At 41.2% G+C, this 18,925-nt stretch overlaps 1 protein-coding gene across 1 annotated transcript in view; it reads left to right on the top strand.

Annotated features, from left to right (window-relative positions):
• Nucleotides 1–18,925, top strand: part of ANGPT1 (angiopoietin 1) — a 1,006,072-nt gene that overhangs the window by 131,978 nt on the left and 855,169 nt on the right. The gene's annotated exons all lie outside the window — the stretch shown is intronic.

The raw sequence follows: 18,925 nt of genomic DNA, 5'->3' as shown, positions 1-18,925 counted from the left end.
GCAAAGGAAACTGAGGCACAAGGAGATTATAAAATGGCTTAAACTCATATGTAGTGTCAATTTGTCAGGGCTAGATGCCATATCTGCTTCCTGAAAACTAAGCATCTTTGTCAGAAGACCATGCACTCTCCTTAGAAAAAGGAAGCAGCAGAAATATGCAGCAGCCTAGAAAATAAAGTAGATGGCAGATTAAATGAGCTCGGTGTGACATGTCAGCTCTGACACTGATTGTCTGTATCTTTAAATCTATCGATAACCTTGACATCAACATCACACAATGTAGTTATCTAAATTCTACCAAATTGCTCACACTATTACCTGGTCACTGCATGTTTCAGGGTTGAATTTTTAAACTGCAGGGGTAATAATCCTTGCAACAACAACCATTAAACTTGTGAACCAAGCAAGCAAACCTGGCCTACATTAGGATGATACAGGGAGGATGGAGATTCTCCGCAACTAAATCTTTGATACAATTTGGCCAAATCATACTATAGTTTCAGGCAGAAGTGCAAAGGGTGAAGAAAATGTGTTTTACAAACATATTTTAAGATGCCCTCACAAAATATTCCAATCATTTGCAGAAATTCCAAGTGAGCCTGACACTCCTAAAGGGTATTTGAGGCAAGGAAGAATTCATTGGACCCTTCATTAAAATGATAAAAGGGACCAAATTAGGCATTTAATAGTACAGATTCCCTAAGAATAGACTGAGCCCTTTCCTGGTACTCTGCCATGTTTCAAAATGTAGACATTCCTTCACTTCTGCCTTTCTTTTTCACACCCTATCTCTCCCCAATAAATTCTTAGACCTATGATACTCAACATGGGGAACTGCATGCAGAATTTACATAGGATCACTCAGGCAATGACTAGAACAACCAAGCTCGCAGAGGGCGTAGGGGATTGACACCTATGGGAGAAGAACTGGTGGCAGCAGGAACAAATATTTCATTAAAGTGGAACATACAATGAAACATAGAAAGATGCATATGAAAATGCACTCAAATATGTACTGTCAATTTTATGTATGTCAGCTGGTGTAATGGATCTTTGAAAAATCCCATTCATTATACTAAAGGATTAGGCATAGCAATTAAAAAACATACATATGAAATATGCAAGGCCCGTTTATAGAAACATCACAATGAATATTGTAATGCGACTGAGTGAATTGGAAACTGAAACTTATAAGCCTAATGCATCACCTTTCAAATAGCTAAGGCCCTGATCATCTCATTAGTAATCATCAAATTGGATTAACGCAATAGCCTTCTTTTCAGACGTCCTCATCATTATTTCCCCCTACTTGACAAAGTTTTAAACATGCATTATTTAACCTCACTAGAAACACATAACCTTCACATAATCATTATAAGGCTCATTTTATTTCTGTTAAAAACAGGGCCTTCAAAAATGTTTAATTGAAGTCTTCAAAGCCTTTCAACAGACATCCTCAAGCTAACTCTTTAATACTTTAAGCACAATATGTACTCTACCTCAACCAAAGGTCAGCTAATCAAGCAGATTCCAGTCGCCCACTCACTGTAACTTGCTTCCACTTGCCAAATGGGTGATTCAACCAGTATAGTAAAACAATACCTTCAAAATTTGAGAATTGAGGGAAACAAACTTAAGATATCCCACAGGAACAACAGACCATTTACATTTCTTAACTTGTGGAGAGGCTTTTTATTGGAGGAATCCACCTAATTCTCACTGTATATGCACTGTTTATCTTGTATAGTACTTAGATGTCCACTTACTGTTCTATTTTCCAACTGACAATCAGTTCTGTTGTGTTATACTTCCAAAAGTTATATGTTTATAGAAACAAATGAATGAATAAATAATTAAAAATACTTAAACAATTTATTAATTCATCTTTCCCGAGTTACAGTGAAAAACACTCAACATAAATTTTCTAAGAACATTATACACTTTCCTTTGTCAAGCTACTGTCTGGAGTTGTTTCAACTTCCAAACATGTTATCCTCACTCCACATACACAACTGAGATTACCTGTTTAATTAGGTGAAAATGCAAAGTAAAAATAACTACTTAAGTTTCAACAAGTTTACTTTGATGAAATCAATATACCATCATCATATATTAAGTGGATTATATTAGTTCTTATAGATCTATTGAGTTTGCTTTACATTATGGCCAAGCATTTCTGAAACCTATCACAGTTCTTCTACCTTCTTTTACGTTAATTTCATATCAAAGTTCTTCTGATGCAAGAACTCTCTCCTTTCTGTTTTTAGTTGTAGCCTTTGTTACTTTGTTACATGAGTAATCCCTTAATGACAACTTTTAATAGGGGTTGTTCTAATAAGATAATTTCTGTTGTAGTTACTCAAGATGCCAATACTGTAGGTCTAGTTACATGACTTTAAGGATAATTTGTATTAAGCCATCTGTTTATGTACCATGGAAACTCTATTTTGTGCCATTTTTTAAAAACATTATTTTGCTTATGATTATATGATTAATAGATTATTCGTGTATTCTCTCTTGAGGACCTTTGTACCAAAATAATATAATGAATTCTCAAAATACTGCTGTTCCGATCAGCACTCATTTAACACTTCTCAAAGTCGAAATATTCATTGGCCCAAGACAGGATCTTGAACAGTCATCAAATACACACATCAATTTCAAATTATGCAGAATGGAAATTGAATTATTATTTATTTAGCATGACAAAGAAGCACAGGTCAATCTAGTAGTATGTATAATTAAAATAATGAAAGACAATTTTTCAATCTCAGTATTTAAAATTTTGACATTCATAGTCTTCCTTGGCTGAACCACATGTGTACTCTTTGTTTGTCATTCTAAATCCCTCTTGGTTAACTAGCACGACTAGATATGTATAAAAAACTCTATAATGAAAAAATAATTCTTGGTTAAACATATAATAGTCATTTTATTAGCATGTATCATAGTCATGAAAGTGACACTTTAAAAGTCTTCTATAAATTAAACATATGCATAAATTTAAAAAAAATTACTTGTTTAACAAGTAACACTGATTTGCCATATCTGCTGGCCATATTTTCTAGTGACACATTAACCATTAAATTGTCTTAAATTCTACCTAGAGGTTTCTATTTTCACAGAAAGAAGAATTACGCCCACCTACATTTGGGGCATCCTGTAATTCAAAAAGAGCCAAATGCATAATTTGTAATTCCTGAAAATGGACATATTTGTCCTTCAGTATCAGCTTTCCAATGTTGGAATTTAATTTTCTACTGTATACTGACTGTATACTGTTTGTGACTGCCAATATCAGTTTTCAATGGCAATAGATAATGTTTATTTGTCCCCAAACAACAGCTTATTATTTTATTTCTATATGATAAGCATGAGAGACCTTCTTTTTGGAAAATAATCTAATGCACACTAAGGGGCCTATTCCGATGTCGGACGGACCTTAGTCCGTCCGAAATCGGGCAGGAGCTGTAACCGACTGACCTGCTGTCGTTGGTTACAGCCCTGCTAGTACGATGCGACCAAACAGGGTTCGGTCGCATTCGTATACCATAAAATGCAAGCATGCTTTCCGACCGGAATGTATGCTTGCATTGCTGTAAGCAGCGGTGCAGTTCATCCCTGCCACCTGGTGCAGGGATCAAGGGAGGGGCACCATAGGTGCCCCCAGGCCACCATTCGGCTGCCTCACACCCATGGGGGCCTTACTGGGGGACCCCAGAGACAGCTTCTGACTGCCTTTTCGTGCTGGACAGACCGGCACGAAAAGGCAGTGAAAAGCTGCCATCGTACTCCCTCGGTCGCACAGAGGTGACCGGGGGAGTACTGGAGGATTTCCTAGCTCAGCTCATATTCCCAGATTCTACAGTCACATGCCCAAGTGCAGCTTCACATGCCCTTGGCAAGCATTAAAGCCTCACCCAAAGCTGGATACATCAATGCCCTTCCCGTACATGCCTATTTGGTATGAAGAACAGAAGCTACTCCATAAAGCAACCAGCTACCCCGGGAATACTAACAAAATGCTCACTGTTCTAATATTTACATGTAAGAGTGTTTTAATTGCCAAAGTGATTTAATTCGAAGCTTCCAATGAGGTGTTTGGGGTTCATAGGTGACATCAGTGACATTTTAAAAGAAGGGTATATGTACAGTGACAACTAGATAATACCAAAATTAGATTGGGTGTTTTTTCCAGATATCTAAACCTATACTTGCTAGTCTTACTTTAGTATATGTCATGAGGTTCCAACCTCCCTATTGATTCAGAAAATGAAATATTTGTTTGTTTTGGCATGCAGTCTTACACACACTGTAGGAAGCTGGCTCTGTATATATTATACCGAAGTGAGGTATAGTGTGCACAGAGTTCAGTGGATCCCCAAAGGTAGGCAGAGGTAAAAGTGGTTAGCACCTTACGCTCTATTTGTGGTAGTTTGGTCGAGCAGTAAGGCTGTATCATAAGGGTAGTGTTAAGCATTTGTTGTACACACTCAAGCAGAAAATGACATCAGACACTCAAAGACTGAAATTAAGACCAATTGGTTTTGTATAAAAATATTATGTTAGGGCTATATGCATTAACACATTTTCCCATAGACATAGAATGGGCAAACCCCTTTGATGCATCTGGCCCATAGTTATTTTATTTTCTAGAACCAAGCAAGCCTGGCACAGGTAAGCAATAAATACTTTACAGTAGTAATGCAATTTGTAAACAGTTTGAATTGCACTTGTATATGCACTTTGATTTGATTACAGTAGAGCTACTAGTAAAGCAATGCTTTTGAAATATTGTACATATACTTTGTATTGTCTTTTTAGTAAAATGTCATGTAGATTACTTTGCAGATTAGTTTTCTTACACAGTGCAGTATACCTGGATACTGCACTGGGAGATTTCCAGTAAACAGGCAAGTAAAAGCGTTTTTGTTATTTAGTTACAGTTTTAAAGAGTTTCATAGATTTTCAGACTTCACACTTAAAAACTTTTCACAGAAAACAGTCAATGTTATCCTATGGAAAAAAGAGGGTCATCGGTTCAAAGGTAAATATTTGGTTCAGGGAATTGGTATTCTGGGGGTAGACTCAGGGTTTTACCAGGGACTACGATGCACTCTTGTTACACCCTCAGAGGCACTAGAGCGGCCAGGTGCAGAGTGCTGAGGCCCAATGTATCCAAAGGGGGATAGTGGGCCCCTGGTTGGTGGCTGCTTACGAGCAGGACACTGGGTTGTGGGAGTAAAGCTCCTGGACTTAATCTCAGGGCAAATAGGGGTTCAAGCCAGCACAAAAGGTACACCCTCAGTGGCACTCGGGCGGCCAGGTTCAGAATGTGGTTTTGGCATCGGGCGCCCTGTAGCTATCAATGGGGTTTCTCCTGTTTGCAAACACACTGCAGGCTCGGGACGAAGGTCTTATGGGTGCGATCACCACTTGGAGAGGTAAGCGAGGATACAGGGGGTTGGTTAGGCACCATCAGTTGGGCCACCCAAGGCTGTGGGGCGTTGGGTGCAGGGGTGCCTTTTAGGATCGATCTCCTTACCAGCTCCTGGTCATGGTTGGGGAGACCTTTTGGACTTAGGCTGCATTCGTCAGCTGGAGGCTTGAGGCAGGTCAGGGATCACTGGATCACGGGTTTGGATTGCAGGGGAGACCTCCTTGTGGTGTTGGGCCACTCTAACTTGGGCCATTGGCGTAAGGTCCAGAGTGGTGCAGTCTCGCAGATCCTGTCGGAGCTGGAGTCTATGGGGTGAACAAATCCGGTGTTCACTGGAGACAAAGTCTTTGGTTTAGAAGACAGGGCAGGTCCTCAGGGTGCCTGAGGTTGCTGGCTGCAGGACACAGCAGAATTTCGCTTCTGTAGGTTCTAGGTAGGGACAGACCAGTAGGGCAGGGCCCAAGTCAGTAGGCTTGCTCGTCTTGTTAGCTTCGGCACGGCTGTTCGGTCCTTCTTCTTCTTTTCTTGTAGTCAGTTCTTGTCTGAATACTTGGTTCAGGGCAGCCCCCTAAATACTGTATTTAGGGAACATTTTAGGGGTGTTGAGGTCAGTAGCCAAATGGACTACTGGCCTTAGGGTGACTACAACCTTGGTGTACTCACCCCATGTGGGGCAGAGAACACTATCCTTAAACCTGATTGGGGAATGCCTGCCATCTGCAAGATGGCGGGCACTGAAGAGTGAGCTTCACCTCGCCTCCCCCACCTGAGGGGTGCGGTTGGCACACCTTCTGGGCTGGCTAATTCTTCCTGCCTGTCTACCTGCCGTAAAGGAGGGAAGACAGGAGGGGGGGCCTGCTTCTGATAGCAGGAGCGGTTGGGGGTCCAGAAACATGTCTCGTGGTGGCAGGCTGATGTGTACCAGTCAGCGTACCCACCAGAGGCTGGTCGTTTTTCATGTCTAAGATGCCCTCTGAGTGCATTTCTCATTAAATCCCACACTGGCATCATTGTGGGTTTAATATACTGAGAAGTTTGATACCAAACTTTCCAGTTTTCATTAAGGCCATTATAGTGCTGTGGAGTTCGTGATGACAAACATCCAGCACCATATACTCTTAATGGCATTACTGCATTTAAAATGTCTAAGGATTGGCTTAGACAATGTAGGGTTACAGGGCTCATGCACCTGTGCCCTCGACACTGGTATAGTGCACCGGGCTACATTGGTGGCTGACCTATGCCAGGGCAGTGGGTTGTAGGCATGGCACACAGGGATGTGTGAAAAAGTGGATTCAAGACATAATGTCTGGAATGAATCGGGCGCACTGCTGAAAGTGGTTATACTAACTACATGAAACGATTGACAAACATTTTCACTGTTTACTGCAATTTATCACAAACACAAGTAAATGTTGATTTTTCAACAAGACTTCTTTTTACATGCTAATTCACATATTGTGAAATCTTTTGCAGTGAATGGGTCATTTTTTCATGACTCGATGGATACCAACATAATTATTATCTCTACAACATACAAATAAATGTAATCACATGAGTAACATGATAGCTATGTCAACGGTGATTGATGGACTTCGGCCCAATGCATTTCGGACCTCCTGTCCCTTCCTCAGGGGCCACTGCAAATACAAAGTAACAACAATTGACATATACATATCCATTGAGGATAGACAACTGTATAGCAAACTCATTGTCTTGAATGCAATAACATTTATTAAGCCATCAGATTCAGACTAACATAATTTTTGTAGACAAAAGTGGTAGCGTGTCAAAGATAAGAAGTAGTAAATGTCCCATCGGTGAGGCGTTAACCAGTAGAGTACGCATGATGTCACTGTGATATGTGACAGGATGCCTAAATGTTTTTAACCGTACTACCGAAAAATACGAAACATGCGTGGCATCTATAAAAACACAAACACATAATCAGAAAAGTGTAGTGCAAAAGGCCAGAGTGGTAAGCAGTGAACTGTGTTCATGCAGAGCAACAACAGTGGATGGAGTGAATATTACGTTTGTAAAAACCAACCTGTCCAGTTTCTAACACTCAGCGCAGTGAACACAATGGAGAAAAAAGTCACGGAGTAGACAAATGTAGGTTCTAAAAATACAATGCATGGTGGGGTAGCTTGCACTCAGGAAACACATGGCACTAAAGGTAACAGCAAATACACAGTGAGATTGTACTATCGAGCGCGATGATAAACCGATGAATCAAGAGCTTAGTGATCGTCTAAAAAATAATGAGGAAAGTGACGTTTATAGAAAGTTAAGAAACAATGGTGGTGACCTTAAGTGAAAACAATAGAGAAAGCCCGATGTAACACTGACCTGGATTAACTCGCTGTAGCGTGAATACCCGCTTCAAAATGCTATAGGAAGGTCATTAAGTTCAAACGAGAGCTAAACGCCACTGTGTGTAATGAAGGCGGACAACGTCACATGGGTGGAAGCCCCGGAAGTAAACAACGGCCATATTGGGAGTGTAAAAACGGAACAAACATGCACCAACAGTGAAATAAACTGTGACCTACACCTAATATAAAGCATGTAATGCATAGTGCAAAAGAAAAGAAAGGGATACATATTAAGAGTATAGAAATGAGGTCTGCACAAAAACATTGCAATAAAGACCCATGATTACATAAATGACATGTAGACATGTAGAGATACTGCATGTCACGATTACATCAAAAACCACATGATGTCTACATTGGCACATTATTGCATTATTGGTAGTGTAACTATGATGGACATGAAAAGGACATGACACATATTAAATAAATGAAAATGAGGACATGACACATATTAAATAAAAAATAAGTGCACCATGGCTCTGTAGTAATGGGTCTCCCAATCTGATGTCAATTTGCTGAACTGTGTATGAAAGGAAATGAAACTACGGAAAGCAACAAAGTAATAGAATGAGATTTCTGTTAGATGTCTATAGATGATGGAAGTGGTCAATGAGACTGAATGAGATGAGAACTGGCTGAGGTGCGTGTGCTGATGTGGAAAAGTCAGCCTGATCGAGGGGGGATTACATTAATGCAATGTAGAATAAAGAAAACAGCAATGGTCCATTTTATCATTCAGTCCCAACGGTTCCATTGTCTGGTATTTCTTGATGAGCATAACGTCTGTTTGTGGTAAGAACTGGCTATTGTCCCTACCCTCATTCATTTGTATTTTTTTCAGCACCATAAATCGCACTTGAGAAATGTAGTGTTGATGTTTAAACCAATGTACTACAAGGTCGGAGTTGATATTCTTATTTCGTATCATGGTCTTGTGTTCTCCAATTCTGATCCTGATCCTTCTTTCAGTTTTACCGATGTACATCAGTCCACACTGGCATTTAATACTATACACCATGTAACTGGAGTTACAGTCTGCGGTAAAATGCAGTATTCTTTTTTCGCCAGTTCTAGGATGGGTGACACAACTTTGCTGCATCACATTATTACAATATGTGCAGTTATTGTACTTCTCATTCCTAGATTACGGGTGTTCTCATTGGTTTTGTGGGAGGACAGCTATTCCTTCAAGTTGGCGCTGCGGGTATATGCAAAAATAGGTTGATCTTTAAAGATGTTGTTGAAATCTTTGTACCAGTTCCCATCCTCTCAAAATGATCTTCTTGATATTCACAGATCTTGTGGAGAATTTAGGGACGAACACACTACGGTTCGAGAAAGGTTTTTTTGGTGGGTAGTGAGCAGGTCTTTGCGTTGAACAGATGATACACGTGCTTCTGCTTTAGATATGCATTCCTTAGGATACCCTCTGTCCAGAAATATTTTTTTGATGCATTCTATGTCACGGTTAAATGCTTCTAATGTGGAAGAGATCCTCTTAATGCGAAGCATTTGAGAAAATGGGAATTTTTGGATAAGTTGAGGGGAATGAAAACTTTGGTACAGTAAGGTGTTATTGCGATCGGTGGGTTTGACAAACATTTGAGTGTGAATAGCTAAGTTCTGTTTAGATATCTGCACGTCTAAAAATGACAATTCTTTGGTGCTCATATGATGGGTAAATTTAATCCTGGTGTTTTTGGTGTTTAATATTCTGATATTTTCTTCCAGTGCTTTCAAAGTGTGAGACCATATTAAAAAGATGTCGTCAATGAATCATCGATATTTTACTAGATGTTGGTTCCATTCAGTATTTTGAAGAATGTACTCATCTCCAAAGGCATCCATAAAAATGTTAGCGTAAGTGGGGGCTCCCCCGAATCCCATGCTGGTACTGCTTATTTGTAAATAAAACTCGCCTTCCCATCGAAAGTAGCTGTTCTGTAGACAAAACTGTAGTAATTCTGACAAAAAAACTTCATGAATTCCAATGTTCTGCATTCTGAGTAGAGCTCACTCAACTGCTTCAATTCCTTCTTTCAGTGGAATTGACGTATATAAAAAAGTTACGTTAATGGTACACAGTACTCAATTAATGCTATTAGTAGTGTCAAGATTCTGTAGTTGATTAAGGAAATCAGTAGCGTCTCGTATGTTGGTTTTCCAGATATTGACGAAGTTTTGCAAGAATTGGTCTATATATTTTCTAAGTGGTTCAAATATCGATCCCACACCTGAAACTATAGGTCTAAAGGGAGGATCAGTGGGATGCTTATGTATTTTTGGCAGCATGTACAGATGAGGGCGTTTGGGAAAGCGTTTGGTCAAATAGTTTTTGGTTTTAGGAGAAATCCAATCCATGTCAATGGCATGTTCAAGGATTTGATTCAATGTTTGGTGAATGTCGGTGGGATCGTGCTCAAGTTTCAGATAAGTGGCCTTGTCTGTGAGGTGCTCTATTACTTTTTGTTGGTAATATGTAGTATCCATAATTATAACGGCGCCACCTTTGTCAGCTCTTTGAAATGTTAGTCCCTTTCTACTTGACTGTTTTTGTAAAGTTCTCCTTTCTGATTTAGTCAAATTAGTTTTTTTTGGCAAAGTGAAATTGAGAGTACACAAATCTTGAAGAACTAATGCTTCAAATGGATCAATCATTTTATGAGACACTGGCGCGGTATATTTCAATTCCACATATTTATGCGGTTCACTGGTGTACTTTCTTGAATTACATTATCAAAGAAATGACGTAGTTTGATGGTGCACATGAATTTGTAGAATGCTATTTTTGTTTCAGAAAGATTGGTGTTATAAGAGCTACAAACGAAGTTCCTTTATTGAGAACTTGCATTTGTTTCTTAGTGAGATTAGCAGATTAAATTTTGATAACTATGTCCCTTGACTTCGTAGGTTGGGTTGTCCCTTTTCTTCTGGTTTGTCTTTTTCCTCAGCTTGTTTATGTCCGCTTCCATTGGACTTGTGTGATGTTTGGTCCGGAGGTTGTGTTGGTTGTTGGCTCTTGGACAAAAAAGACTCAACAGAGCTTGCTGGACGTTGGTGAATGGTTTCACTACTGTCACGTCTACTGGTAGATGGTGTGTCTAATGCTTCTGTATTCAGAGGTGGCCTTGTTGGTAACAGGTCACGATCAGATACTACACTTTCTTCAGAGGAGGTGTGTTGCTTTTTAGAAGATCTACGCTGGGCGTACGTTTCTGCCCACGTATACACTTCGTTAAGACGATAGTCCATCGTATCACGTTTAAATTTCCTTTCTTGTAATTAATTTCCATAGCTGTCCAATTTAATATCAATTTGTTCGAGGGATTTAGACCATTCTTCTGGGTCCATGCCTTCAGACAACTCATTTTGGATGTTATAGATTTCTTCTTCAAGTTCTGTAATTGTTTTTGACAATTCTTCGACTATTAATAGAATAAAGTCCAAAGAGCACTTGTTGAGTACTGAGTACCATTTATCCATAAATTGTTTGTTGAATTGTAGCCGGAAGAGTATGGGTTTAATGGCCATTCTTAACCCTCTAGGAATTTGTTGGTGTTTGTGGTATTGAATGAGCGTTGAGGAATGAAGCCTTTGATTCAGTTTGCGCCACAATATGAACTCTAGATGATGTGGTTGCTGAATAGTTGATCCTTGATGGGTATCGAAGGATTTGGTGGCTTTAATGAGTGCATAGATTTCAGTTGCTTGTTCAGTGGTGTAAGCTTTAGTTTCAGCTCGGTTTTCGGTTGTACTAGCTATGCTATCAAAAGAGGCCATGGTATATATGAGGTGGGTGCAAGTGAACCGTGGCGGCAGTTATGACTATTTGAAATGAATGAGGAGTTGGGTCACTACCACACCTGTAGATATACGTAGGTAGAAGTAAAATAGAACACATTTGCAGTAAAAATGTTAATCTAACTGTTGCGTGCTGCTCGGTGTCTGAGGGCTGCCAGTCCCTGGGATAACAAGATTGAAAAAGTGGAGTGCTCAATGAAGTGAATAAAATCTTACTACCAGGGAAGAACTACTAGACAAAAAAATGACAGTGGGTAGCCTGTGGGGTAGCCTGTATTACCGCATTCAGCCAAACAATAAAGTGGTAATATCATTAAAGACAACAAGACTTCTTTGAACATGAGTGATATAATTTCAGAATTCTTACTTTTTTCTTCCAAACATTGGCATAGCATCAAAGACCACAATGTACAAATATGTGAAAATAGCTGACCCTATGATCCCTTTGTCGGATGTTGGAGGCGACCCATGGTGAACAGGCACTTTAAATGTGGAAATTTCCTTGTCTGCAACTTTACTTTCAACACCAAGAAAAGAGTACAAGACACAAACATATCCTCAACATTTCTCAAACTGCAAATTTGACATTATGAAAATGTTTGGCATCTGAATTATGCAACAAACATCATATAGCAATGTGATAAAGTCTCTTCAAAATTAAAAAAGTGTATTTCATCACCATGCAAAGAATTTCACTTTAGTACCTATGATTATATCATTGCATTAAGTGGCATTTAAATAAAACGTGATACTTTTTTAACTTGAATTTAGAAACATTTCTACCCCTCCACATGCTTTAATGAAATGTTATTAGTTAAGTAACAGGCAGGTCAATTGTCAAGCACACCATGTATGTAGCCTAGATTCAGATAGTACATGGAGCAACATTATAATGTACCGAAGTAAGCACAAAAGTGCTTTTGCACAGCACACATCATGCACTCATGTGTTTGAAGGTGTTCCCTTTTGTGATAATGAAGAAAAAGAAAGCCCATTGAAATAAAATAATTGATTAGGATCAAACAACGTGGTCAAGTGGGAAAGCTGGATCCGATCCCATGTTGTTTGCTTTCACATTGTGGAGTTGAGCCATCCAATAGTTTGCTCTTTCTCTTTCCTGTTTTATATCAAAGTTTGTTCTTAATTCTTGGTTCATTAGCTTAGATTGTGGGTCACAGGCAGGAACTACATAAAAACTTGTCTCTTCTTGGGCTCAAGATTCCAAGAGGACTTTGAGTTAGCCAGACCCAGGCCCATGGCTCAAGCCTTCAGTGACTTCAGTGGCTCACCACATAGTGGACAAAGTACAGTTCAGTTTTGAAGACTGATTGGAATCTCTAATTACAGTAAAGCCAATAGTCTTTCCAGTAGTATACACACACTATGGATCAAGGGAGTGTGTGACATGGAGGCCTAAATGATAATACCTAGGAACTAGTTGAACCTTAGACAAATTGTATTTTCAAACCAAAATCTTTCTTGTGATGTAAAATACTCCACAGTAACAATCTGTGGGTTCAACACCATAATATGGTAAAGCAGTCAAGTACATTTCTGCACACCTGGGTAATTGTTCGAGGCCTCTGGAGTAGTGGGAAGTGGGCTTTCCGGACTCAGAGAATCCTTGGCCCTGATTACAAATGTGTAATTCTGACCCATATGCAATCCCATTTGTGCAGGGCTTAGAATTATGAGTTTGTGGAATATATATATTATCAGTGATGATCTTTCCATAGGAAGAGTACTTTCTGTTTTTTTCCCAATAATGTTGATACAATTTGAATAATCTTCATGCAACTTTCAAAAAGAAATATTCATCCACCTCAGCTCCTTCCAGGAAAGTTTGGAATTGATTACTAAAGCATTAGCCTACAAAAAATGGATTATTGCCCGGAAAACATGCTTCTGGTGATTTGGAGTAAATTTGTCCACAAGTTTTTGAGAAATTAAGGTTGAAAATGTATAGCTATATATTGACAGTTGGTCTCACAAAACTCTTTCAGGAAACTTGCGGTACCACAAATTAAACAATTGGAGTGATCTGATTAGTTGCAAGTGCTTTTTTAGCATCAGTTAGCTCACTCTTATGGGACTCATGGTCCTCCAGATTCAAGGGTTCTGATCAGCTGGCCCTAACATGAAATAGAATGGTGCACAGCCATTAGGGCACATGGGGACTAAATTCCCGTTTCCTGAATTTAAAAAAAAGAAATATGAAAGTGCAGGGTAGGTGTACTCTAATGATGAGGAAGGGAGCAGATGGATCCTATTTTTTGGGGTGCCACTATCCTGTAGGAGTCCCACAAGAACAAGTGTGGTCCTCTCTGTGCTCCCGCTAGCTCTTACAATAGTCCTGTGGGACAGAATAAAAAACTGCGGGTGGGGTTCAGTGTGTTGTGGACAGGATGGCCACAAGTCAGGCTCTGCCAACCCCCTACTGTGCATGACCGAAGACAGCGGGGTGGACAGCAATGTATCGCAATAAGATATTAGATTACGCTTAAAAAAATCTTAGAAGTTCACTGAAAAAGTGGAGTTATACTTGAGGAATTTAGTATGATTTTACCTTGCATTAAAACCCTTAGAAAGTCACTAAAAAAGCATTACTGTTTAAAATACGAAAAAAACACTGAAGTTCACCAGTTACACGTAAATGAAATAAAGATAACTTGCACCGCAGTGACTCACTGCTTGTGACCTCACATATTACATCACTGATGACATCTAAAATCTATTGCAGTTAACCTCTCTCTAGTCCACTGCCACCTTGTCCCAAATACCAGGCCTCCACTAATCTGGAAGAAGGCAACCTGCCTTTCCTGTAATCTGTGCAAACCAAGTGACAAAGGGGGCCATATGATTAAATCTCTCCAACCTCCCGGAGCCCATGGTGGGCTCAAAAAGTCAAATAATTCCTCATTAGTACCAGAGGTCAGGTGTCCCAGACAGCCCCCAATGGCAGCCTGAGCGCTCACAACACATAGGCAGTACAACTGTACAGCAAACAGTTCCATAGTACATTGTCTCTATTAATCTGGAGGAAGGCCACCTGCCTTTCTTGTAATCTGTGCACACTGAGTGACAGAAGGGGACATTTGAGCAAATATCTGACCTTCTTGAGGCCTGGCTGGCCTCAAAGAGTCAACTGAGTCCTCCTCAGGATTTCTAGGGAAATGTAGTCATCTGTTTGTGCAATGCATCCTTATGGCATATGCAACCAAATGGCCGGGATATAAACAACCAGACAGCCGGGCTTGGAGAATAGTCATCTTGTTGCATTGTGTCTTATTAATCAGATTTTACTTGACCTTGGAGGGGCCAGGTGCTCTCCGGACTGTGTTTTCTGACCCCGAGCTGGGCCTCAGGAAAAGAGCAGATGGGCGGCGTCATAAAGCTCTCACTGGGAGGCAGTCACACCTTTTTCATTGGCCAAGCAGGGAAGCCCTACCTAGGATTGCAGAACCATACCTCATGTTCTAATGACACTGTGTGCCAGGAAGGGAGCCCAGGGCCAAGATGTTCCACATCAGAGCCTGCTGAAGCTGTGCGCCGGCTTAAGGTCAGAGATTTTTTTCTGGGCAAGCAGGAGAGCCCTGCTCTGTGCCTGTGGGACCCCATCCCAGGAACATTGTGAGAAGGCAGGCTGGAGAAGGAATCCCTGTCGGGTCAGCTGGTGGTCTGGCCTGAGGTACGACCTAGCAAAAAAGCCCTCCCTGGCCCAGTGGAACCCCTTCCATGGGAAATTTCGACTCGGGACCTGAAAGTGGAGACCATGGACGGAATTGTCCACCCCATGCAGCTGAAGTTCTGATCCAAGGCCTAATCAGAGCTTCCTAGCCCAGTGAAAAAGATGTATCCTGCCTAGGCTTGTGGCACCCAATTATGGACTTTAAGTGACATAGTAAGCCAGAGAAGGGAACCCAAGGTTGAGGGTTTCCACCCGGGGGCTAGCCTAAGCTCTAATCCAGGGCCCAGTTAGATTTTTTTACCTGGCCAAGCAGGGGAGAACCCGTCCATTGCACTTTGAAACCTTCTGGGCTGGATAATGGAGTCCAGGACGGGGAGGTCAACTGCAGGGCCAACTCTGACCCTGGGGATGGTTAGAGCTTTTTCACCTGGGCAAGCAGTAGAGCCCTACTTGGGCCTGTGAGAGCCCTTATCGGGCACTTTGTGAGATGATGGGCTGGCGCATGAATCTAAGGTCCCATCGTCCTCACCCAGGGCACGTCAGAGCACTACCCATTTTTGTAATCTTTGCACACAAAATGAACCCTCATTGGAGCTTCCAGGGCACCTAGGAAGTCTGAAAACTGTGTCAAGTAAAGGAAATAAATGTTGTTAATTTATTTTAAGTAGAATACGTCAACAGTGAAGCTGGCAGAGCACATTTTTCAAAACCCATGGAAACATAGTTAATATAACAGGCATAATTTTTACACACCCCTAATTATAATTTTGCACAGCACTAACATATATACAGATATTTAACTGTATATGCAACATGCATACATTCGTTTTTTATAAATCCAAGCATGCCACGAAGCAGATTATCATTTTCTCAGTCACCCGCTATTTTACACACTGTTCTGTTCTGATGTGACTGTCTAGCATACTTGACGTAGTCCTTACTTGTGCACTGAAAAAATGGAAAGTAATTATTAACTTTGGGGCTTATTAATGAGCCCTTGCATCACTTTTGCACCACCGGTGCGTCACTTATTGTGACGCACCAGCTTGGTAAAAAAAAGCACCATGGTGCGTCACATTTACAAAGTAACGCATCTAGGTAGTTACGTCACTTTGTAAACTCCTGGCACACATTATAACTGCGCCAGGCATAATGTATGCAGGGGGTGGCGTTCTGACGCAAAGTAAGCCTCGTAGAAGCGACGCAGTGAAATCTATGTCATTTTACTGCGTCACTTCTAGGACGCAAATGCGTTAATATCGTACGCCTGCCTCACAGTAGGCGTAAGACTGATGCAGGTACATTTTCACATGGGATTTGCCCATGTGTAATGACCCATTGCTTTGTGACACACTCCAGCAATGCGTCTTTTTTGCGCCTACAGGTACATCAGAAATACTGACGTATCTGTAACTCCTTGCGACATGATGCGTCATACTGTAAATATGACGCATTCAGCATGTCGCAAGGGGGGCGCAATGAAAAGTGACGCATTTCTGTTTTCAAGCAGCGATGCTTCACTTTTCATAAATGTGGCCCTTTACGCATTGTGTGGTTTCTGTTTGCTACATGACAGCTCCATCAGTTTGTCTCATTGAGGAATTGAAGGTAATGAGCAGATACATTTCATTGGTGTAGAATCAAGGTTGTGTGTTTTCTAAAAAAAAAAAAAGAACAACGAATAACAAAGCATGATGCCACGAAAATAAAATGCACAACTCCTTTTCCAAATTCTTACCCCAACTATACGATCTTATTGGAAAACGAAAAATATCTAAGGTACAAGTACAGATATAGCGAGCTTACACATGGGTGCCTACAATACATGAGATGCTGTCCCAATGAATGAGTAATGCGTCTCATACCAAGTCACGATGTTTCCATGGTAAATTGGGGCTAGCTGAAAGCAACTTTTTCTGACTTGAAAATAAGGTCTCTATGGTGACAATCACAAATGCTTCTCACTCGGAGATATTCTAATTACTTGAAGGATGGCTCTGATACTTATTAGCATTTCATGAAGTAGTGGTCCACTCATCACCACACATTCCAAACATGAAAAGTAACTGTGCACGGTGAATTAATGGAAAATTCAATTAAGATTGGCACATGGTGTTGTTAAATGCTTTTATGTTACAGCGAGAATGTTAATTACATTTTTCGTGGTTTCGGGACAAGTCCCTTCATAAGGTCCGTATTTCTTTGTGTACTGCTGGCTGCACATAGATAAAACATAAGTATTAAACACAGGTTACACGACTAGCCAATGGATTTGCAAAACTTAGGGGCAGATTTATGATGCCCTTGCGCCTCTTTGCGCCGCAATTGCGTCACTTTATTTGACGCAAGGGCGGCGCAAACAATGCGCCCTATTTACAATGTGACGCATTTAGGAAATGCGTCACGTTGGAAAGCCCTGCGCCATAAGGAGGCGTTCCTGCGCAGTTGGGGGGCGTTCCTGCTCAGGAACACCTCCTGAAAGTGGCTGAGTGAAATCTATGAGATTTTACTCAGTCACTTTCAGGCCAATGCTGCGTCAAAACCCTGCGCCTGCTTGAAGCAGGCGTAGGTCTTGACGCAGCATTGTGAAGATGGGGCGCCCCCGAGCCTTGCTGGAGCTGCGTCGCGCTTGCGACGCAACTCCAGCAATGCGCCACATTTCCGGCAGAGATGCGTCACGCATCTGTGCCGTTTTTGCACCATGGTGCGCCGCATTGTAAATGCGGCGCACCATGGGTGGCGTAGCTGTGGCGCACTATGGCACACATTAACTGGCGCATCCCTGGGGATGCGCCAGTTAACATAAATCTGCCCCTTAATATTTACTTCTAGTGTGCCCAAAAGATATTTGGCATGAGGAATTGCCTTTGACATCTACTGCCTACTACATTACAAGAAAAAGTACAAGTGATGGACTTACTGTTAAACAAATCAAACATTCACCCCCGTTGGGTTAATCCTTCATTTTTTTGCTCACCACACCATCCCAGGTTCGACCCAGCCATATGCAGATCTGTCTTGACCCTGCTCCCCATCGAAACAGCCCAGCCCAAACTGCCAGGGCAGGTCCTCCGTTGACCAGAAACAAGCAGCCTGGGACCGGTTTTAGGGTATCACCCCCTCATCAGCCAGCCTAGCCTGAATTCAGTGGCATAGTGAGCACGAGACCCAGGTCTGGACATACCCTTTCTTCTAAATCACATCAACTTTTTAACCAACTAATATTTAATAAAGTCAATACTGATGTAAGGAAATATTTCCAGTATCCAGTCAGGTTTAATTTGAATATCACTTTGTCAGGTAACCCCAGAAGACTTTTGTGTAATTGGATCAGCACTAAGCCAAATACCTTGTTATTGTTGTATATTGAAGTTTCACAGATCATAAACTAGTGGTCAGATTGAACAAAAAGAAAATTGAGTTTGGGGGTGCAGCGGTGGGAGTTCCGGGGCACTGTGGACCAGTGCCCCCAAGCTGGTTTTTCACTTAAGTCTGGGAGATGCGTCCTCCTGGTCCGCGCTGATGCCTCCCTCTTCTGGGGCTGCTGCCTTGGCACCCGAGCTGACTTCCCCTGAGATTGCGGCATGCCGTACGACGACACTGCTGCCCCTTTAGCAG

The sequence above is a fragment of the Lissotriton vulgaris genome, chromosome 4_1, assembly GCF_964263255.1.
Source record: "Lissotriton vulgaris chromosome 4_1, aLisVul1.2, whole genome shotgun sequence".
Classification (NCBI taxonomy): Eukaryota; Metazoa; Chordata; class Amphibia; order Caudata; family Salamandridae; genus Lissotriton; species Lissotriton vulgaris.
Note: the sequence above shows the minus strand (reverse complement) of the source record. Positions and strands in the feature narration are given on the sequence as shown.